We start from the raw sequence: 24,447 nt of genomic DNA, 5'->3' as shown, positions 1-24,447 counted from the left end.
ATGCCATAGCGAGTGAGGCTTGGCGTCTCAGTCTGCCCAGAGTGGCTATCTGGGAAAACCCCAAGCTCTCGATGGTGAAGAGCAGTCAGCTGGTACCAGTTGTCTTCTGTTTGAAGCTCTGATCACATCAACATCACTCTGTACTCCAAAGACAGGGGCTTTTCTGACTTCCTTGCCCCAATGCTGCTGGTCTCAATGTGTGGAATTATCCCAAGGGCAGACAGAATTCAGGACCCAGAAATCTTAGCGTAGGAAAAGGAGGCAGAGTCTCAAAAGGACAGAATTCCTTGCCAGAATGAGAAGGGATACTAAGTAAAATGTTATGACAGTAGTGGTGGGGCTATGGAGAAATTACCTTGTGCTTTGTTTTCGTTTTCAAGTGGTGTGGTTTTGTTCAGATGGGAGGGTATCCTGGGACTCTGAAGCCCAGGAACCTTTCAGCTCTGAGGGGAGGAGGTATCCCAGTGGAAGGGCATCCCATGACACTGGGCACAGGAACCACACAGCTCTGAGATGAGGCAGTGTCCCAGTGGAAGGACATTCAGAGACACAGGAGCCCAGGATAACATACCTCTGAAAGGAAGCCTCCTCAGCAGAGGTGTTGTAGCTCCCACGGGGAGGATATCCCTAGCTGAGCTGAGGAGCTGAGGAGCTGAGGAGCCTCAGCCTTGCTCCTTCTCCCCACTTCCTCTCTTCATTGCTTCTTTTCTTCATGGCTCTTCTGATTAGGGAAGCACAACAGGCAGGAAATCTCATGAAAGAAATTTCTTGGAAGGTCCAGGGTGTGGAGGGACGAATCCAGGGATGTCTGCCCTCTGCTCCCAGAAGCCAACAGTAGAGAAGTGGATAAAGGGGCAGTGCTTATCTAGGATTTCTGAGGGGGAAGAGCTTCTCAGGGCAGAGCTTTTTTGTTAGAGCGAAGGTTGGTTGAATTTCAAGTCCTGAGCTTAGAGGTGAAAAGGGGCTTAGGGATTGGTAGATTTTCCTGTTCATGGACTGGTGGGCTTCCTGCTCAGGGATTGGTGGCTTTTGTTGGACGCTCAGGGATTGGTGAGGTTTTCTGCTCAGATTAGAGTCGGAAGTCCTTCCTGGCTGCAGCCAGTTTTTGCTGAGGTGCCATCCCTAGGGGGCTGTGGTGGGTAGGGGAAAGCTGAAGAGGAGTTGTTGCCACTGTAGACAGCTTCTGTGGGACATCTTCTGCAGCATCCATGAAAGCTGTAGACTGAGGCAGGAAATGTGTCTCCACTGAGGACAGCTCCTGAGGGACAGCTCCCACTGAGGAGAGAAAGGCAATGTGCCACCATGGACAGCTTCTGCAGCGCCTGCAGGCTGAGGAGATGTTGTGATTGTTGCCATTTTGATAGGAGCCACCGTTTTGGACAGCTCCTGTGAGACTATGGCTCCTGCAGCAACCTTTCTGGGGTGGGAAGGAGAGGCCTGGTGCTCCTTTGAGGGCATTTGTGGTACAGAGGTGGTGCAGCAGCTTTTGTGGTGTGCCAATCATGGACTCCTCGAGAATCCAAAGGCATGCGGATTCTCCACTGAAAGATTCAGTTAAGGCCTAGTGGGCATCAGGCTTTGGCTCTTTTTACTTCCTGAAAAAAGGGGAGCAGAAAGCTTTGGGTTAGTTTTAGCAGAGCTCCCTACCGCATACAAAAGTCGCAGAGGTCTCTCTGCATAGATGGAGGAAACAACTACCACTGTGTCTGCATAGGTAGTGGATTCATAGGGACACACTGTGAGAATTTGATGCCTTTTTGTTGGTCAAAGCCTCATCTCAATGATACAACATGTGAAGACAATGTTGACAATTATATTTGTCACTGCTGGCCTGGATGCACAGGTGCCCTGTGTGAGACAGACATAAATGAATGCAGTAGCAACCCCTGCTAATTTGGGGTGGGGAGGAATGTGTCAAGCTGTCTACAGAAGCTACTCAGACACATTGCTGGCCTGCTTTCAGCCTTCAACTACCATAGTGCCTCAGGTTATGCTTGTATCTGTCAGCCAGAAATCACCAACAGGAGCCTAGCATAACTGTCCTCTAAGAAGTTCCACCCAGCAGCCAATGAAAACAGATGCAGAGACCACAGCTAAACATCAGACTAGTTCTGGGAGTCTTATGAAAGAGCCGGGGGAAGGATTGAGGAACTCAGAGGGAATGGGGACTCCACAACTAACCTGAACCTTTGTGAACTCTCAGAAACTAAAACACCACCAAAAGAGCACACAGACCTGGATGTAGGGTCCCCACACATATATTGCTGCTATGCAGCTTGGTTTTCATGCAGGTCTCTTAACAACTGGAGCAGGGCTTACCCTGACTCTGTTTCCCACTTGTTGATCCTGCTTCTCTAACTAGGCTGTCTTGTCTAGCCTCTGTGGAAGATGATGTACCTAGTCCTGCAGTGACCTGAGGTGCCAGGATGGATTGGTTCCCTAGAAGAGACCTCACCCTTCTCAAAGGTGAAGGGCAGGGAGGACAAAGTGAATAAATAAATAAATAAATAAATAAATAAATAAATAAATAAATGAAAAAAGAAAAAGTCACAGGCATCGTTTTATAGGTTTACTGAGATCCCAAGAGGAGAGGAGGGAGAAGGGAGAGAGAGAGAGAGAGAGAGAGAGAGAGAGAGAGAGAGAGAGAGAGAGAGAGAGAGTTAGTTCAGGTCACTGAATTGGTTCTAAACCTAAAGGCTTCTCAGTCTTAACACCAATGACGTGTGGATAGTATAATTATTTATAAAGACTCTGTATTTTGTTGGGTGCTTAGCATCATCTTCTGCTTCCACCCGTGGCATGTGTAGAACATCTCACTTCTTCAGATGTTGCTAAGTGTTTCATGGAGTTCTGTTGAAAATCACCATTTTATGGAACAGGTCGGGCCTTTAGTACTTGGTAAAATGAAGTTCACTGGAGGTATTTTGTAGGCTTATTAGCCTGAGTGAACTTAAGTAATGAGAAAAGACAGGCATAGTACTAAGAGGCCCAGTAAAAAAAAGAGACATTCCAACAGGAGCAGGGTGAGATCTAGGGGATGGGGACCCATGTTAGTTGTCCAGTGAGTGAAAAACCGAGTCCGGGCTAAAGCCATGGTCACCAGGCCAGGCACAGAGTGAGCTGCCTTAGAGAATGTGGCTTCTATCTCGATCCTCCTGAACTGAGCAAGGAAAGGAGTCAGCGTATCCACTCCCTCATCCAGCACTTCTAAGGCCTCAGGCCTCGATTTTATGGCTTAATCCCTTTTGAAAGCTGCCTTTGATACTTAATTAGAATAGCTCATTGGAGGGGTGGAGTCTGAAGAGATGACTATAGTAAGAGCATCTGCTGATGTTCTGAGTTGAATCCTCAGTACCCAGGTGAAACTGGGTGTGGCGGCACATGTTGTAACTCCAGTGTGGAGGAGGGTAGAAACAGGTGCTTGCTGACCACACAGCCTAGCTAAAAATGGCAAGCCCCAGGTTCAGTGAAGAACCCTGTCTCAAGGGAGTAAGGCAGCGAGTGATAAAGCAGGACACGCAAGGTGCTCCAGTGACATAGGCACATGTAATAAATAAAAATGAAATGTAAAACAAAACAAGAAGAGGCTTTCAGGTCTCAGTGGGGATGACATTAACCGAAACGACCAAGAATGGGGAGATAGAATCTAAAGAGACCACCTCCAGTAGATAGACATGCCTCCACCCCCCAGCTGAGATATGAGGCCACCTACCCATCTCAAAATTATTGACCCAGAATTGTTCCTATCTAAAGGAAATGCAGGGACAAAAATGGAGCAGAGACTGAAGGAAAGGCCAGCCCACCTTGGGATCTATCTCTTGCACAGACACCATAACTATTGTGGATGCCAAGATGTGGTTGAAGACAGGAGCCTGGCATTGTTGTTCTCTCAGAGGTTCTATCAGCATCTGACTGAGACAGATGCAGATACTTAACAGCTAACCATTGGACTGAGCCAGGGGACCCCCATGGAAGAGTTAGGGGAAGGACTGAAGGAGCTGAAGGAAATTGCAACATATGTAGCAGATGACTGGCCTCAGTGAGAGGGGATGTGCTTGGTCCTGTGGAGGCTTGATACCCCAGAAAAGGACAATACTAAATGGATGAGGTGGGAGTGGGTGGGTGGGTGGGTGGGGAGCAGTCTCCTAGAGGCAAAGGGGATGGGGCTCATGGAGGGGAGACCAGAAGAGGGACAACATTTGAAATGTAATAAAATAAAATAATTTTTAAAAACCCACAAATGACAAACAAACAAAAGCCATTTCATTAAAATACTAAATTCTAGCCTTTTAGAACAGAATACAAATTTCCTGCTCTGTGTTTTTTGTTTCTAACTCAGATGGCAACTCCTCCAAATTCAGGTCATGAAGTCTGATAGTTTGTGTGATTTTTATTTTAGTTGCTAACTGGTAAGCTTCGGTGAGACTGTTTTCTCTGATGTTCTTGTGGGAGAGCGTTCTTAACCCATTACAAGTCACCTGAACACTGTAGTTCCTGGCATGAGAAAATGGGGTCACCTAACCTCATCTCCACTTCTATGTCTTTAATTAATTACAGTTTCAAGTGTGCCTCATTTTGCCTATTCATGTTTCCCACACAGTGTAGCTGTCTCATTGCAAGTCCTTCAGCTGAGAGTGAGAACTCCACATAGAGTGTGGGGTTGCGGTGGGTGTGGAAGAGTTCTATTGCTCTGCGGTCCACACTCATCACAAACTTCAAAGCTTAGCAACCACCTCAGCTTTACACATTGTCTTGAACATGTGCGATTGAATTTCATATAGCCTTAAAAAAATCACATGCTTTTAATCTCAGACCCTTTTCATTTTTGCAGTGTATATTTAGTCCCTAGGACATAACTGGCAAGTACTTGGAACACATTAAATAGTCTGTGTTCAAAGATCCACAACTCTGTGGTTTTAGTCCATGTAACTGAGTTGTCACTTCTATATTTGTTTCAAAACTGAAAATCCCTTTAATTTTAGTTTGGTCAGATAAATATGGGAACAATATACAGGTAATGGAAGCTCATGGATAGAATGTGTGTGTGTGTGTAGGTTGGTGCCAATCTCCTTGTTGATGAGCAGTGTGGGCAGCTGATGCCTAGAATACCAGATGCCAAGGAGAGTCAAGTGATGTTTTCTGATTCTTGTGCTATCACAGGTTCAATTCCAGCCTGCCAAAGTAGAGGATGCCTCACTGGCAGGTTTATTACATGTTTAGGTATGTGACATTGGTATTGACCACCAAATCATTTTTTATTTAAACTTTATTTTGATCTAAATATAATATACTCTATATAATTTGCTCATATTATTTCTCTTTCTAAAACTCACCCAAGATTCTCCCTACTTACCTACCTATCCAAATATTTATCGCTCTTTTTCTCTCTGTCTCTGTCTCAACACACACACTCCAAAATCAAAAGGAAGAAAAAACCCTCCAACAAGACAAAAAATACCTAAACAAAACTAAAATCACATTAAAACCTGGAGTCCATTTAGCGTTGAACAATTACTCCTGAGGATGAGGCCTGCACTGGAGTGTGGTGGACATTCCATTTATGGAAACTGATTATCCACTTCCCAGGAGGTGTCAATTGACCACATCTTCTTTATTAGAGGTGAGACTTTGTGTCTACCCTTTTCTCTGTGTTGGTATTTTGTCTGGCTTGAACTTGTCTAGGTGTTGTGTATGTTGTCATCATCTCTGTGAGTTCATATGTGCTATCAGTCTGGTTGGTTTAAGAAAATAGTTTCCTTGAAGTCATTAACGTTGACCCCATTCCAATTTTTAAACCTTGGTACTGTCTTCTCTTCTGTAATACTTAAGGGAATATATATATATATATATATACACACACATATATATATAATGTAATATAGAAATAAAATTTACAATAGCCAGTTTTTGCATTACTCTTTCTAGGTGGATGAAAATAAGCATCTATTCAGCCTAGATTGCTTGCTGACAAACCAAAGGAGAGCTTCTGTCTGAATCTAGCTTTTTGAGCATATATATATATATATATATATATATATATATATATATATCTCCCCTTAGTATAGCATATATTATTTTATCTTGCTTAGGCTAAAACCACAGCATAGATCACACTGCAACAGACACTCATTCCCAGCAGTCTGGCAAGGTATGGGTCTGCAGTAAATACTTTTCTCCTGCTCAGAATGGTTCTGTGGTAATGTTAGAGGCATATATCACCATTGAAACAAAACTATCAAATCATCTCTTGTAGGAGCCAATGATGTAATATTTAATCATTCTCAAAACCATGAGACGAGTAATCAGAAGGCCAGGTCTCAGAGGATATACTTTGGTTCCTTATCTTGCTAGACAAGTAATACCCCAACAGGTAATGCCAAAGCATGGTCTCCCTGAGTTATCAAATTGACACTTAAGTTATCTACATGAATTATTGGTGGACATTCAAAATAACCTTGTAACAGGTTGGCAAGATGCTACAATGTAGAGATGCTACTGTGAACTATATAAAAGTGTCAGGTTAAACTCCAACTCAACAACTGTGTTAAATGTCTAGAAGTTGGCTATGCTGCTGACTATGCCAGGACAGATTACATAATGCTGCACTGTGCACATCTACTATGGATGTGCAGTCACCAGGACATTTGTGTGTAAAGCTTAGCTCAGTGGGAGATATGACTTGGATGTGTTTTGGATGTTAGATGTGAAGTGGCTCAGCGGTAGAATTGAGGCAATAGAGTAGATTTCATTGCACTGGAGTCTCTTGGGCCACAGTGAGCATGCCAATGCAGGTGTCTTCTGCCTAGTTCATTCACCATCTTATCTCCAACTCTTACACACTGTTGACTTTAGAGTTGTTACATATATGTGCACTATATACTTGCTGAATTAATAAATTCAGAGAAAAGAATATTGATATGGGCAGAATCAAAGGTAGAAAAGAAGTCAAAAAATATAAACTTCCCAAAATCATCTCATTAAAAAAAAAGCCATCAAATCATATTCAGAAATGTCTTAGCTATCTACTATTCATCCTATGGAGAATTTAGTAAAAACAATTTCTCAAGGTTTATAAGTGTAAAATACAACACTTCTTTGTAACACATGGGTTAAAGGTCTTAAAAGTTAGTAAGACAGAACATGTAGGAACCGGATGTTGGCTCAGTGGTAGGAACTCTTGTCCTCACAGAAGACCCAGTTCTGTTTCCAGAGCCAACATGTTGCTTCACAACCATCTGTGATTCCAGTTTCTGTGGAGTTAACACTTTCTTTTGACCTCCTTAAGCTCCAGACATACACATGGTACCCATACTTACATGCAGGAAAAACACTCATACATTGAAATAAAACAAATCTTTTTAAAAAAAAAATCAATATAATAGAATGCACAAATAATGTACTTAAGTTAATGTTTGTATGCTACTTTTAGGGTCATACTCTGTAATGCTGTCATTGCAATAAAATTCATACAATTTCTAAGTATCTTACTGTATCTCAATTACCCATAATCTATTCTGACAATGATGGGAAGAATAACTTATCCTGTCAGCCTTGAAATAACACACATCTCAGTCTTTCATCTGTCAAATAGTTGCAAAAACAAATGATGTCATACTGAAGAACATATGGGCACAAAATACTGGAGTTTGGGTGTGCAACTATATCTAACACTAGGGGAGACTTTTAGTATATATATATATATATATATATATATATATATATATATTGTATATATATCCTAAATACAATATATATATATATATATACAATATATATATTGTAATATATATCAAAGTTCTATGTTCCCTCCAAGGTTTCTAGATAAAAATGAAGGAAGCTTGTAATCTGAATGTCAGAATGAATCTAAATGCTTCTACAGTGAATAAGTCAGTAGAATAGAGTATCCATGACAAACAATATCACAATGGGTCATCACTCTGCTCAGGTGGATCTGATTCCCAAACCCAGGGGTTCCACTTACTGTTAACATAGGACTTTTAAGTATTTAAAGGTCCAGTGGCTTTGGAACAGGTTATAGAGTCCTTAGATTAATAGGTAGAAATCTGTGCCCTTATTGAACTCCAGCAGCTTCTCATGGAAAAAAAAAAGGTGGGGAAGGTGGAATTCAGATATTGTTTTTGGGGTTGTTTTATTGGTTGTGATATTTATGTATCAGCAAGGACTGATTCTTTAGACTGACTGGAAAGCTGCAGGAAGAAGGAGGAGAGAACAAACTCCATCTAGACAAGGAGGTGGGATGTCTCTTTTCAGATAGGACTCTCTATCATCTGTCAAGTGGACAAATGGGAAGAGTAGGTAGAGTAATAAATAAACATGGCCAGTGATGTAGACTCTGGACTCAAGGTATTTTGCCTCTACTCATTGATAGCTATAGATTTTTCATCAAGTCCCTTAAATTCTCTGAGCCACACATGTTTCTTTTGCTTTCTCAAAAGAGTATATGATATTATATAGGTTTTTGAGGTCTAAATGAAATTGTATAAAATTTCATAGTCCAACAGCTAGTATAGAGCAAGCAATTAATATGAGGAATTATTATATTCAGTGGCAGTGACCTCTAGCTTCTACAACACAGTATTTTCTGTATTGACTCACCTGAGTGACTATTGGTACTATAAGATAAAACTCAGGTAGTCTTGTGTGGAAGCGAGCAGTGGAGCTTTACAAGCTTAGACTTGAACATCAGTTCTAACCTTTAGTATTAAAAGCAATGTGAATGTGAGCAAGTAGACCAGTGTGAATCTGTACTTCACCTGCAAATGTGGGGTAGGCTACCTAAGAAAAATAAAGTTCATTATCACACTCATCATTAATTTTGAGTTGTAGGAGCACTTGGGCCTTACTGGCCCTGTGGGTGCATTTCCTATATTATCCTAAAAGCCATGTCATTGAGTTGAGTTACTGATGAGACCTCTTTCTTTACAGTAGGAGTGAGGTCCCAGACTCAGACCCCTCTGGAGTTCCAGGATGCTTCTGGACTGGGGGATTAGTAGGAAGAACAGACAGCTGTGAGCATTCCAAGCCCTGGGTGGTGAGTTAAGAATGTAAGAGAAGCAGCACATTGTCAAGAAACAGAGAAGGAAAGAAATATTCTTGAGAAAAGAGTTTGAACCATAAGTAGAAAGGCAAAAGAGTTTCCTGGAGACAAATCTAGAAATCTTTTCCAGACACCTCTCCAGAATAGAAGGATCCCTTCAGGAAACTGCTGGGGGAAACCTTTGGTTGTTAAAGAACATGTTAAAGGGACTACAGTCTGTTTGGAAGATGCCTAGAATATAAAACATGTAACTATTGTTCTTGTAGATTGTATTACAAGATTGTTGGAATTGGATACAGGCTTAATCCAGTTTTAGGTTTCTAGATCTTCAGAAGTGAGAGAACAAATGTTGAATGTGACTGAGTTCCAAATTGTGTGCCCTATTCCCCCTTGATCTCCACATACCTTTTCAAATTTCTAATACCTTTTTCCGCATCTAACGAGATGATCATGTGGTTTTTGTCTTTGAGTTTGTTTATATAGTGGATTACATTGATGGATTTGTGTATATTAAACCATCCCTGCATCCCCGGAATGAAACCTACTTGATCAGGATGGATGATTGCTTTAATGTGTTCTTGGATTCGGTTAGCGAGAATTTTATTGAGGATTTTTGCATCTATATTCATAAGGGAAATTGGTCTGAAGTTCTCTATCTTTGTTGGATCTTTCTGTGGTTTAGGTATCAGAGTAACTGTGGCTTCATAGAATGAGTTGGGTAGAGTTCCTTCTAATTCTATTTTGTGGAATAGTTTGTGCAGAACTGGAATTAGATCTTCTTTGAAGGTCTGGTAGAACTCTGCACTAAACCCATCTGGTCTGATATCCATTAAGCTAATTAGCAATCTTTACTAAAAAAAGGTTTTTATATGTTAATTAGTTATTATTATTTGTATAAATAACTCAGTCTTATATTAATTATATCTAGAACAACTACATGACCAGAACATATTTTCTATTTATTGTGAATAATATACATGTTGATAGTTAATCTTCATTGTCAGCCAGATTAGGTGAAGAATCACCATCAAGAGACATCTTTAGATTTGTGTATTGGAATGTTTCCAGAAAAGTTTAACTGCAGAAAGGGAATCCACCATGAATGTATGTAGCAGCAGCAATTGGTGGTGTCCTGGACTGAAATACAGGAGAAAGTATGCTGAGCTGCCCCATTTACCTCTCTGCTTCCTGACTGAATAACCTGCCTCAAGACTTGGTGTAATATTATCCCCACCATGATGCAATGTATCCTTTTGACGTATAAGACAAAATAGACCTTTCTCCCCTCAAGTTGTCTCTTGTAAGGTAAAGTCTCAGCTATGAGAAAAGTAATTGACTTAGGGGATTGGTACCAGAAGTGGGGTTGTTGTTATGATAAATCTAATCATGTTTTTAGACCTCTGTAACTTACATGTGGGAGGAATGTAGACAAAATGAAATACCTAGCTAGAAAAGTCTTACAGCTCTGCACATAGAGTTTAATGGGCTATTCTGGTGGGGGTTGGTTAGATCAGAATGCTCAGAGAATTTTAGGATGCAGAGTCCCAGTTCATGAGGCTTCAGAAAGGAAGAAAAGATTTCTATGTGGAACTAGACTACAGGCCTTTCATGCTATATTCAGACAAGGTATTTGTTATTGTTTGCCTGTGTCCTGAGAATTTGAGTGAGAGTGAATTCAAAACTAATGGACTAATACTTTTAATGAAGGAAATTTTAAGATAATATTGTATTCAAGTTCTGACATTGCTATTATTCACTTATATCATCAAGATTTACAATGGCAGAGGGAAAAATCTTATGAAGCATCTGAGGCTCAGCAAGGAAAGATGGGTGAGGAGGTTTAAATTACAGACAAGTAGGGTACAGACAAAGCATCTGTAACTGCTAGAGGTTAACATCTCTAAAGAGAAACCTTGCAACCATCACTGGGACAACAGGAAAGATGTCCTGAGGATAAAACCCTACCTGTTGAAATTTCCTACTTGTGAATGAGAAAGGAGAGAGCTTGAGATGACAATGCCACTAAAAGGTTTACATGTTTGAAAAACAATTGTTCATGTAGACAGATGCCACAACAACTGACCAAAGGGGCCATACTAGACCTTGAGTTGTCATCACACTTTGGTAGTGGCATACACATGATGCCAGTTGTACAAGAGTAAAAAATGCAAGAGTTATGGAAGTTTTTGTTGGGTTTTTCAAGAACCACTGAAGGCAAGCAATTTGTGACATGGTTGGATTCCCTGCAAGGAAACCCTGAGAGGCCTCTGTGTGAAGCCTTGGAAAAGAAATACAAGTTATAATAGAGATGTTCGCTATGATGTTGGAGATGACAGGACTACCAAACATCCACCAAGGAAAGCTAAAAACATGCAGCAGAGTTAGCCTAAGGAAGGAGCTGTGTGTGTTGTGGGAGCAGAGCTGGAAATGCAGGGCTTGGCACTCACAATGCCATCATGAGCTCTGTATGCTACACATTGCTTAGGGTTTGAGGTTTGCCCTGCTGTGCTTTAGACTTACTTTAGGGTAATTTTTTTTTCTCTTTCAATTCCTCCATTTTGAAATGACAGTGTTCACTCTTCCTTTGTATGTTAGAAACATAAAACTTTTAAATTCCACTTTTACTTACTTCTTTTTTCAGTTTTGAGAATAGAACATAATACATTTCTCTCATTCCTTGCCTCACTCCAAACCACCCCATATGCTGTTTCCCATTATCCTTGAAATTTATAGCCTCACTTTTCATTTTCATTTATTGTTATCAAAACATATATATATATATTTATATATATTATACACACACCCACATATATAAACATATATATTTATTACACACACACACATATTTATATATATTATACACACACATATATAAACATATATATATATATATGTATATATATATATTATACACACACGGCACACACACACATATATATATATATATAATTTCTAAATGTGACCTGCTCAGTTTATATAATGTGACTTGTGTTCTCTCTGGGGAACACCACTTCTGTTCCCTGCGTTTTGCAGTTGCCTATAGTTCTTTGAATAGAGTTGAGGCCTCGCAGGCTTTTCCCAGTCCATTTTGGCAGGTTCACTGGTGTCACTCTTGTTCAGCTCTTTTTGGCACTCATGTTGGTGAGACCTTATGATGTACCATTTTATTTTATTTTATTTTATTTTATTTTATTTTATTTTCTGATACAGTGACTCACAGGAGACTGCAAGTTTCAGAGAATACTCTATACTTTCACTTTTGAATGGTGTCACAACTGTTAGCATGAGGATTGTTGAAGTTGGACTGAATGTACTTTTCCTTATGAGACAGTCATGAATTTATGGGGACAAAGAGTAGAAGGTTGTGGCTTAGAAGTAATGTGTGGATATTATGTTGACAAGCTGTGCTGGTTAATCTCACTCACAAACCTGAATTTAGACTCACTATGAAAATGTATGTGTATGGATGTCTGTATGGGGATATAACCACAGAAGGGAAACTCACCATAAAAGTGCACGGCACCATTGATGGAGTGCAGTTCTGGACTGTATGAAAGGAAGAGGAGGAGCTGGACATGAGTAATTTATCCAACTGCCACCCCTCTCCGGCATGATAAGCCACATCCACCTGAGCTCCTTTAAATTGCCTATTTGGTAGAGATTTGATCTCAGCAAAGAGAAAAAAGTAGGTAATATATTGGGGGTGGGTGTCTAGTAGCATTTTAGAAGCTTTAGCATTTTCTGTGCCTATTTTATAAAAAAAAAGTAAAGATCTTTGAGAATAAAACTGAAAGAATATCCTATACTTTTCTAGATGGATGCTTTTACCACTTGTTTAAAATGAATTTGCTTATATTAAAGCTTAGTTCCTCATACATGGGCTGGACCTAGGCCCCCTGCACATATGTAGCAGATATGCAGTTCAGTCTTCATATGGGTCCCTCAACAACTGGAATTAGGGCTGTCCCTAGACCTGTTGCATGTTTGCCATTGCTCTTGTCTGGCCTCCGTGGGAGAGGATGAGCCTAGTCCTGAAGGGACTTAATGTCCCAGGGGGCTTCCCCTTTTTCAGAGGAGAAAGGGAGGGGGAAATGAATGGAAGGGCTATGAGGAGGAAACTGGGAAGGGGGGCTGCAAGCAGGATGTCAAGTAGATAAATAAACAAATTAATGGAAAAGTAAGAGGAAAACATTCAATAAAAACAAAAGCAAAAGCAAGCAAGCAAGCAAGCAAACAAACAAACAAAACACACACACACACACACACACACACACACACACACACACACACACACACACACACACACACACCTTAGCTCCTGTATGGAAGTAGTTTTTAATCCCAGTGACTTTAGGTAAGGGTTTACTTTATGAAGTCTGACTCATGTGTTGCTGTGGATTTCGTGTGAGATCATTGATGGCAGTGAGAATATTTAGGTTACAAGGAAGGAACCTAAATTAGAAGGGCTTGCCGTAAATCTCATCATTATCTCTTAATTTTCAGTGAAAGGAGTCATGGAGCAGATTAGGAATAAATTCAGGATGGTTAGAGAACTGTATCATATGACAGCATCCTTTGCAAACTTCAACATATTTCAAAACCTGTAATTTCCTTAGTCAGAGATTTCTTTTCTCTTAATTGAGAAGAGCAGTCATTACGGACTCTTTGATAAACGAGACCCTTGAAGACAGAGTGTGATGAGCTGGGGCCCTGAGATGGAAAGGAAGGACTGTGGCTTTGGTGTGCAGTCAGAATGGATGGGTGTCTTCCTATGACACAGTAAGGGCTCACAAGTAGCTAGCAAGCCACCATGTTAAGCAGAGTTAAGCCTCTTTGTTTTTCTTTTCTAATCTTGAATTTTGATATTTTTAATTTTTAAAAAATTGTTTTAGCTTTTTTACATCTTAGAATGACATCAGCCAGGTCCCCTGTTTACTGAAAACATAATCTGCTTTTCCCTCAATTGTTTTTTTTTTTTCTCCTTTCCGCAAGGATCAGCGCTGCCATTTGCTGAATCTATTCAGCAATTAGACTGTGCTCCATCAACTTTCATTCTGCCTCCCTTGCTGCTGACTTTAATAAGCAATTGGAAAGAGCAATCAAAGTGCTCATATAGGGAACATTTAGTCTCTTCTAGGCATGGCAGCATAAAAATGTTAAAGTGTTTTGTTATTATTTCTTGAATTTTTTTTTTGAGGCAAACCCACACAGATTTGATTTAAGAAATAGAAGCACATTTTCAGGTTTTGTTTGAAAAGAAGTCAATAATAAGTAAAACAGTAGGGAAGGCTCACATCAAGAGTTTTCTCTCCAAATAGTATAGACATACATCAACAAGAAATTAGTTATAAATCTCTCTCTCTCTCTCTCTCTCTCTCTGTGTGTGTGTGTGTGTGTTCATGTGCACATGTTTGTGCAGGATCAGAAATAAACATTGCCTTCATTAGTTGACAGTTTCTTATTGAAACAATATGGGACTCTCCAACTAGGCTAGACTACTTGGTGGAAAGTAAGTGCCAGGAATCTTCTTGACTCTGCTTCTTTTAAATCTGCCATTGCAAAAGCATTTTTCCATGCCTGGGTTTTCATGGTGGTGGTGGGGGTCTGAACACACATGTGAGCGCTTGGATGGAAAGCACTTTAACAAGTAAGCCATCTTTCCAGCCTTTCCACCACTTATATTTATTGCAATGAAGTATCTCATTGAACCCGGAGTTTTCTGATTAGGCTAGACTGTCAGGTCTTCAAGCCCCAGGGACCCCCTTTTTGCGCTGGGATCTCAAGCATACACTTCTATACGTGGCTTCTGTGTGTGCTGTAGACGGAATTGGGTTTTTCATGCTTGCAGAGCAAAGACTTTAGAGATGGAGCCATCTCTCTAACCTGGTAAACTCTTAAATGTGTAACTCTTACATGAGTTAAAGTGTTCTGATTGTGGAACTAGGCACACATCCTATATTTTAGAAAAGTCATTTGGACACCAAAACCTGATGAGGCATGTGAAAAGAAATCTTGATGGTTTTATCCTTTCTTTAACCAACAGAATTTTTTTTTTTGTATCAACTCTACACTCTTTTGAAATGTGTGATTGACCATTACTGGGGATAGAACTCAGAGGACTCCATTACAGAGTGTATATTCCTGTCTAAATATCTAATAGCTGTAAAAAAAAGACAAAAAGGAGACAAAAGTAGATTCCCATCTCCAATCAGAGACTGGACTCGCTTTCATTTACTTCTCTTGTAAAGTAGAGCCCCAGGTTCTGAGAGGATAGCTCAGTGGGTAAGTGTTTGCTCTGCAAGCCTGAAGACCTAAGTTCAAATCCCCAGCATCCATGCAAAATGCTAGGCATTTATTACGTGCCTATAATTCCAGCATTGGGGAATAGAGACGGATATATCCTTAGAGCTTGCTTACCAGCCAGCCTAGCAAAAAATTGTGAGTTTCCAGTTCTTAAGTCAATAAGGTAAGATTGACAGAGCAAGACACCTAATATTTTTCTCTGGCCTAGGTATAGACATACACAGGAGTGCTCACCTTTATATTCCTGTGCATTCATATTACACACACACACACACACACACACACACCACAACATACAACACAAGCATACAGACAAATAATAAACACAACCCCAAGGGAGACATTCTTGCCGCAGGCACATGCACACTCTGTGAACCAATCCACCAGTGATGCCCATAGCATATTTAAAACCCAATTGTCTGCTTTACACAGTTCATCCTGGTACAATTCTCTGTAGTGGTCCTCAGGGCTGGGGCAGTCACTATTACAGAGAACCTTTCAGGGATGTTTTCCCCATTAGCTATTCAGATATGCTCTTACTCTAAAGCTCCGCCTTTCCAAGCTTTGCACATCTCTCATTTGTTTTCCAGGGATGCGATTCTTTCTCAGGAAACTTGTGTCAATCCTCCACAGGCTCCAGTAGTTTGGATTATTTAACGTGTTCTTCTCAGATACCCATGGCTAATTTCTGATGTGGGCATCCTATCTGCATATCTTGTCGGTGGTAACTTGGTGTCAGGACAGCTCTTGCCCTCAGCTCATCGGAATCACCTCTGAAGCATTAGCTTGGTGTTCCTGAGCCTTTTAGCAAGATTGGCTCTAGATTCTTGGTTGGGAGAAACCCTTTTATGAAAACGAGAGCGCATACAATTTAGGCTTTTGTAGTAAAAGCGTTTGCTGGCTTTACTTAGAATTTTCTTCTTATAGAATAGAAAATAAAGGGAAATACATTTCCCACATTCCCCCCACATATGCCTCATACTGCCGTTGTCTATTTTTGTCTTATTTTGCATCCACATAGAACACAGTTGTCTCTGCATTTTTCTGTCTCCTGCATAAAGAATCAGCAATGACTCCCATGCACTTTTGAAACGCCATTTCTTATCTCTTACACCACATTATTCTTTCATAACCAAGTCTAACTGTAAATCTGTAATGAATTATTTTACGGGCAATTCTCCCCACCCCCCAAGTCTCTGCATCTTTTTTTTTCTGTTGAGACTACGTGACAAGTGTTGTAACTTATAATTGTCCCAGAGATTCCTTTAATGTCCAAAGCGTCTGATAAAATACACACGGGATCCCAAGCTTCCATTTATTCCAGTCCATTTTCAATTATAGATAGTGGAGTTCTCAGGCCCTGGGAGCTCCCAGGACATACATAACCTCCCCTAACTACTGTAGGTCTCCAGCTGCTTCCCTCATCACTCAAAACCAGGAGTCAGGTGGATCTGTGTGCAAGATAGTCCATGTGGGAGCTTTAAAGTGTGTTTGTTTAGAAGTACAGTTTGATGCTTGCCACCATTGGCTCTTGACTACCTTAAAAAATAGCTCCTCTAGCCTGGTTCCTTTCCCTCCCAGCCCCACCTATTTATCAGGGAAGGAAATGTGGTGAAGTGGGAACATGATAGACCAATGTTGAATAGACCTGGATCTAGACATAACTGTACCGTTCACTACTTGGTAGCATGAAGTTGAGATTAGAAGCCACTTAAGAGCCAGGGCTATTCTGAGAGTTGATAGGGAAGATGGAAACTTACAATGAGAGGGAAAATGGAGTGAAGTGTCACAGCACTCTGACTGGTATCAACATTTATACCGTCAGCCTGGGTTTTTAGTGATAGGCATGAGGTCCACTGTCACTTGTCTCCCCTGCCAACCTCCTCCTCTTCCTTGACATCAATGTTATTTCCCCTTGCTTTTGGTTTCCTAGCTCATGCTGGGACACACCCTCTTTCTAAACAGGGAACACAGGCCACAGTTGGCTCTCCTTAGAACATTTCTGCTTGGGGCTTGTTCATTGTCAAGTGGTGCAGTCCACAGAGAGCAGGGTAAGCTTAAAATTTACTCCTGAGGATTCAAAACACAGTTTTGAGAAACCAGCCCAATACAGATTAAGCTTTTTGTGCTGGGATATAGAATACTCTATACACATAATTATTTAAATTTGAGAATCACCAAGTATTTGTCAAGAGAGAATTAGAAATTCATTTGATGGGGATTCACAGTTTTAATGGCTATATTTATGGATAATTTATGGAAACTCAGATCATGTTTAGGTTTTTAAATTATATTTCTTTATTGTGTGTATGTGTATACATGGAGGGGGACACATGTGTGTCATGGCCACACATGTTGAGGTTAGAAGACAACTAATAGGAGTCATTTCTCTCCTTCCACCAAGTAGGTTTCGAGGACTGAACTTAGGTCATCCGGCTTGGTAGCAAATACTTTTACCCACCACCTTGATAGCCCAATATTTAGGTTTTTGTTTTAATTGACTATTTTAAAAGATATGTTTTAATTATGTATTATGTATGTGTTTACATCTGGGTATGTGTACTTGAGAGCAGCTGCCTACAGAGATTTTAGATCCCTCTGGAGCTGGAGCTACTGGTTGTTATGAGCCACTTAGTGTGGGCTCTAGGAACCAAACATAGATCCTCTGTCAAATAGTATGCACTGTTAGCCGCTGAGGCCAATATTCTGGTTTCAATACTTAATGAAAGAAAGGATGGAGTTGAAATTATAAAACAGGAAAAATAATAGTCAGACTTCTGAAAAACCCTGACATTGTTTCCATTGAGAACCATTTTATAGAATTTTGATTAATGTTATGAGTTTTTTTCTTTCTATAATATTAGACATTATTAAAATATTATTTTAATTAGAAATATTAAAAATAATTTCAATCTTCTCAGAGCTACTTTACCACCTACACATGGAACAAATGGTATTTACATATTTATTTGTTTTCTTTTTCTGATGTATAAATATGCATGCATACATATACATGCACATATATGTGTATATGTACATATAGTTATATGTAACAACAATTAAAAGAAAAGAAACTATACCTCTCACTGGTGTTTTTTATGAAACTATATGAGCTGGCATTTTCTTGCAGAGTTTGCTGTGGCCCAAGGTCAGCCCTCAGCTTGTCACCTTTCAGTGTTATCAGAAGGTCACCTGCCTAGCCTGCAGTCAGAACAGACAAAGGTGGCTAGTGTGGAGAGGTGTTTTATCATGGCTGAAGGGAAACTCAGTAAATCATGGCTGCACAGCAGGAATCCCTATTGTGAGGACAGGAGGCTGTATCATTGGCCTGGACAGTGCTGAGGAAAAGGCCGCCCACTCGTGTTCTTTATTTCTCCCTCTTCCTGTTCTGCAGTTAATTAGTCTTCCTTTTCCCCCAAAACCACCACAGCTAAGCTCCATGTCGCCAAGATTAGTCAAAATGCATCTGTTTCCCTCATAGGCATTTGTTTTTCTGCTTTGCTTCCATTGGGTGAGAGTCACATGTCTAAGTTCTTAGAAATGTTCAAATGGCACTCTAATGCACAGACAAGGGCAAGCATTCATTTTCATGACTTGAAAAGGCACAAATTTATTGGTTCTGTAAACACATCTGTCGAGGTACTTTGCTGTGGATTTTTTTATCGCACACTGTCATAGTTTGAGTTTTATTGCAGTGAAGAGACACTGTGACCACAGCAACTCTTATAAAAAGAAAGCATTTAATTGAGGGTGGCTTACAGTTAGAGGCTTAGTCCATTATTGTTATGGCAGGAAACATGGTGGCATGCAGGCAGGCATGGTGCCAGAGAGGTAGGTAGCTGAGACGTCTATATCTTGATCCATAGGTAGGAGAGAGAGAGGGTGAAGGGGAAGAGGGAAGGGAATGGGGATGGGGAGTTGGAGGGGAGGGGGAAGGAGAGAGGGAGAGAGGAAGAAAGAGAGAGAGGGAGAGGGAGACTGGGCCTGGCTTGTGTTACTGAAACCTCAAAGTTCATCCTAAGTGACAACTTATTCCAACAAAGATAGACCTACTCCAACAAAGCCACATGTCCTACTCCTTTCAGATAATGTCCCTATGGGCTTATGTGGTCCATTTTCATTCAAACTACCAAATACACATACTGGTATTTCACCCCCCCCCCCCCAAACATGGTTTGAATTTATTACTCTGATTTAGTACTATCACCTGGCATTTTATTAAGATTTGAAATGAATAAAGCCTATAACATAACTTGAATCTCAGAGGGCCATTCTAAAACCAGCCTCAGAAATTCACAATAGGTGCTGGAGGCAAGATCCCTAGAGAGGACTCAGAGATCATGTACACTGGGTACGTATAGTTTGGAACAATTGAACCATCGGAATACATAGACCCTAAACGTCAGCTAAAACATCAGTTGGTGATATAGAGGCATATCTCTACATGACATAGACCTTAATATCACCCGAGTTTTAAAGCTACAAGTCAGCGAATCCTGCTTCTTTTTCTACTACACAGGAAATAAAACTTAGTAACCTGTAATTTCAATCTTGCCTGAAGCCCTAGAGTGCCAAGACACTTCAGTGAGAGGAAGAGTTTTATAGATTCCTTTAATAGGTACCTGATACACGCCAACAAGATATAAGCAGGTATTTATTAACTATATGGTCTGAACTATAAAAATATTAATGTCCTAACTTTACAGAAGAGAAGACTAAATATCAAAGACATAGATTTGGTCAAATGTTGCTTACTGTCTTACCAGGGCACTCGCAAAAAAGCCACAATGGTCATGGGTTGGTAGAAGTCGTGGAGATAAACCACCACAGAGATAGTTTCAGGGAAACAAGCCTGCTTTATCATATATGGGCAACCACTTCTATAGTGGAAACCTGTGACCAGTCAGCACGTTACTTTGGATGGGATAGCAAGTACTCACACCACCAGGTTCCTATGTAGAAGAAGCACATAAAAGGAGATGAGAAGAGTGTGGACTTCACACCGCAAGCCTGCTCCTGGCCACTCACACTGCTACAGCAGTCAGTATTCTGTCTTCAGGAGCAGGGCATGTCATGCTTCTTATTAAAGGCACAGTGTGCCAAGTAGGCTGGCTGCCAGGCTGTGCTTGCATTTTCTCCTACAGTTGCTCTTCAGTTTCAACCCTGTTTCCCTCTGTCCAAACTTGCTCTATTACCAAAGTACAAATTTCTCAAGATCCATTCTTGTCTGGAGAGAGAAGGCTTTATGCTTTCTATGTGGGGAGTCTGTGAATCACACAAAAGAAATTTTGTCAGAATAAAATTGGTCCTTGCTGCCATTGGGAGTTATATTTCTGCAGCACCCAGGAGATAATCTGGTGCTAATCAGGTGATCCTTTTGACATGGTTGGAATTGCAAGAGCATGGGTCTTCCTAAGGACTAATTTCTTTACACTTTCATATGCATACAATCTCATAGCCATAATAACAACTGCTTATACCAATGAGAGCTGTGTGCATGCCAGGACCAGAACTCAAAACTTTTCACACAGTCAATGGTGGCTAAATATATGCTTAACTCTGACAGAAATATGCTTTCCCAAGGGATAAGCTAGTAAATGTGTCCCTAGAGGGATGAGCTATGGGCTATATTAATTATGAAAAAATAGCACCACATTGTAAATATCCCATATATTTTTACACATACACATGTGAAAGAGGCCATTGCTATCTTTCAAAACAGTGCTAAGGACTCACAAACAGCTTGATTTTTGGCTGCTTTCATTGGTGTGCTACACTCTGGGAAGTGAATGACAGATGCCGGGATGTTCAAATCATGTCACATCCTTCCCCTTGTAGTAATAAACGTAATGAATCTGGCAATATGGCATGAAAATTGCATGATAACAATTTATATAATTTGAGAATAATGAAGGGCCTGGAAGCTTTCTTTCTCCATTCCCTCTGGGTGAGTGTGTGCGGTAGTTATTTCTTTGTTTTGAGATCAGAATAGTGTTTTCCAAAGAACACTGGTTCATATTTATTCCTTTTCACGTTTGAAGTATATAGCATTATTTCAAACTGCATAAATGTGTGGAGTGCATAAATAAGAGATGGCTCCATCTCAACTAAGAATCACCAGCTACTCACTTGGCTGTCATTCTGGATTTATTGGTGAAGAATCTCCAGTAATTTGAAGAACAGACTCCTTGTAGAGTATCCTATGTTTTCTGGATGTGAATCCTTTGAACAAAACCAGCCATTTCTATTCTGTCTGCAGCAGATTGCTACATGTCCCCTCTCCCCACCTTGGGCAAGTGTTTTATTGACCCTCTTCAGGGTCTGGTCTATTGAGAAGGCCAAAGTAGTCCCACAGTGTGTGATGTGTTCATAGAACCTGCATGTTATCATGATCCCATTAGATCATTGCTTTAGAGTCTGAGGACAAGTAATTTATGATTCTATGTAACCCATACTGGTTAGAAAAATGTTGCTGTATGCATAAAGAAATCTAGGCATATTTATCTAATATTACCATTACAGCATAAATACCTGTGTAAATTAATAACTTAAATTGCAGCACTTTATAATTCCACAGATTTTATAAACTATTTTGAATACAGAGTCTCATTTAATTTTTGCATCCATAAGAACTGGGTACTGTAATGCCCAACTTGCCAGCCAAAATAGTTAGGAGGTCGAAACTTTTATTTTATTTTATTTTACTGCAGAGCCACAAAGAGGCAGGGGCTGAAGTGAAATCTGGTCTTTTTCTCCTAAATCCTGTGTTCTTCCTCCAAAATAACTCTGTTTGCAAAAGACTGAACAAGAACTGTGATATGAATACAGGTGAAAGAGAGTAAGATAATAAAACAAATTAGAATCTGTAATACATACTGCCAAAGAGAAAGAAAAAGCTGGTTTGATATATTCTGTGAAGTTTACCACTGTGACTTATAGGTCCCTGAGGGAACATCTACACAACAGGCCTGGGGAACAGAAACGCCAAATGTTTTAAGAAAATGTAGCAAAGCTTTAACCTCATGCGTTGTTTATTAGAAGGAGTTGCTTCCTTTAAATTCCACTGAGTGGGTGGCCTCTGCAGCCAACTGATGAGGGCTTCCATGAACCTCACTCCCCTCGGTGTTTATGTTGCTGACTGTCTCTACAGTGGCCTTCCTGCTGGTGGATTCTCCACCACAGGATACTGTGTTCTGCATTTTGCTTTCTTTCACATCTCTCCAACCCATTCTTTTATTTTGACAGACTCCACAGAGGTTCAGAACGATCTTTCTAAAAATGGGGTTTTAAGCATATCTAGTCATTATAACTAGCTCTAGGTTCCAAAGGCCAGAGATCACATCTGTCCAATTTTCTATTTTATGTCTGTGGTCAGTCAAGCCCAAACCTTATAGGAAGCACAAGCTCTTGTGTCTGTGGTCTGCCTTCCAGCTCCATCTACCTCTCCCTGGTCTAACGCTGTTTGCTTCATCCATGTTAAACTCCTCCATGTAGACCAAAGGGTACATCAGACTCACTCTCTTCTCAAGCATATAACAGCACCAGTCCCACGCCAATTAAATTACAATTGAATTTCAATGTGATTTATCTAAGGGGACAGACAGCTAAAACATAACAGAATCTTAGAATGAGTAAATACATTATAAAATATTGAGTAGCCCATCAGAGATTTTGTTTGTTTTCCCTTCTTTCCCCAGAATCTATTATAGTATATAGCTCATAGTGAGTTTACATTGAAAGATTTTTAATTAATACACTAACTCAAATGTGAGACTTAGGTAAATCTGTCACACACATACATGTGTGAAAGAATCAGTAATGGAGTAATTGGATGTTATATTTGGACAATTTGACCAAAGGCTACCTTCACTTGGTTCATTGGATCTGTTCTGTGTCTGCTGATGAAGCTTTCTGCACTAGGGAAACTATAATAGTCATATATTTCCAGTACTAGGGAACTATAATGACTATATTTTTCCAGTACTAGGGTACTATAATGACCATGTATTTCCAGTACTAGGGAACTATAATGACAACATATTCTCATGGGGAGAGTGGCTGCCACAGTAACAAGCTTAAAACAAATCTGTGGCTTTCCTGCCTAATACCCTTCCCTGCCTCTAAAGCCCTGCCCCGTGATGACATACAACCCATAAAACCTGGTTTGTAATGCCAAGGTCCGTGTAATCTCTTCCTAACCCTGCTTCCTTCTCCCAACCACTACAACCTCTGTACCAGTGGTTCTCAACCTTTGTAATGCTGTGACCCTCTAATACAGTTGCTCATGTTGTGGTAACCTTGAACCATAAAATTATTTCATTCTATTTCATATTTGTATTATTGATACTGTTATGAATTGTAATGTAAATATATATCTGATATATAGGATATCTGCTATGCTACCATCAAGGGGTCATGACCCATGGGTTGAGAACCATGGTTCTATACAGCCACTACAACAAGCTTGGCCCCTCTGCAGTGCTTTCATCTCCCTCTGTTTTACCACACTTCCAACTTCCAGACAATAGCCTCTCCTTTTGAAACACTTCTCTATTTTGTGCTTTATTATCACTCTTCAAACTCATGTTCAAAATCTCACCTCTTGTTGGGTGCTATTCCCAACAACTCCCCTCCCGTTTTCCTCATACACAGTATATAACAAACATTTATTAAAATTTACATATATATTTTGGTGACTAGATGGTGAGAGCTTTGATGTTTAGAAATTTTCTTCCTACTCACCTTTCTTTGAGACACCCAACTATTTACAGACTCACAGACAGCCCAATAAATATTGATGCATAAAAGTTGGTTTTGTAATTTCACACCATATGTTCCTCTATAATAACTAAGTTTGTAATGTTTCATTGACTTAGATCTCATTTTTTCAATTCGTTTCAAATATTATAGCCTCATGTTAAAATAATGTTGACAATACTGTATTATTATGATACGGTTGCTGCTGTTCCAGTTAGCATTAACAGTCAACGTGACACAATACTGACTCACCTGAAATTAAAAAAAAAAAAAGAGAGCTTCAGATGCGTAATTGTCTTTATCAAGTTGATCTGTAGTGTGTCTGTGAA

The sequence above is a fragment of the Mus caroli genome, unplaced genomic scaffold (assembly GCF_978045245.1).
Source record: "Mus caroli unplaced genomic scaffold, Mus_caroli_1 scaffold_6, whole genome shotgun sequence".
In the NCBI taxonomy this organism is placed as follows: domain Eukaryota; kingdom Metazoa; phylum Chordata; class Mammalia; order Rodentia; family Muridae; genus Mus; species Mus caroli.
Note: the sequence above shows the minus strand (reverse complement) of the source record.